This window comes from Penaeus vannamei, chromosome 1 (genome assembly GCF_042767895.1).
Source record: "Penaeus vannamei isolate JL-2024 chromosome 1, ASM4276789v1, whole genome shotgun sequence".
NCBI lineage: Eukaryota > Metazoa > Arthropoda > Malacostraca > Decapoda > Penaeidae > Penaeus > Penaeus vannamei.
The window spans coordinates 21,769,152-21,769,466 of NC_091549.1; positions in this window are offsets into that span (position 1 = coordinate 21,769,152).

A 315-nucleotide genomic window follows, 5' to 3' on the forward strand; every position below is an offset into this window, starting at 1 on the left:
AGAAGGGGGAGAAGGGGGAGAAGGGGGAGAAGGGGGAGGAAGGGTATGAGCAACACAGCTTCCAGCGGCTCTATATTGTCTTTCCCTCCTGTTGCAAGATAGTATAGGAAGTACCCTAACCTCTACTCCCTTCTACGGATCTATAAACCATATCTAATATATCCATGGCACTCAGGGAAGACAACCCACCCCATCGCACCCAAGGGTAATTAAGCAACGAGTCCGAGCTCACGCCAATCAGCAGCGAGATCTCTGCCGTGAGTCTGCAACCAATGCCATGACAGACAAAAGGTCTAAATAATACTTATATAAACC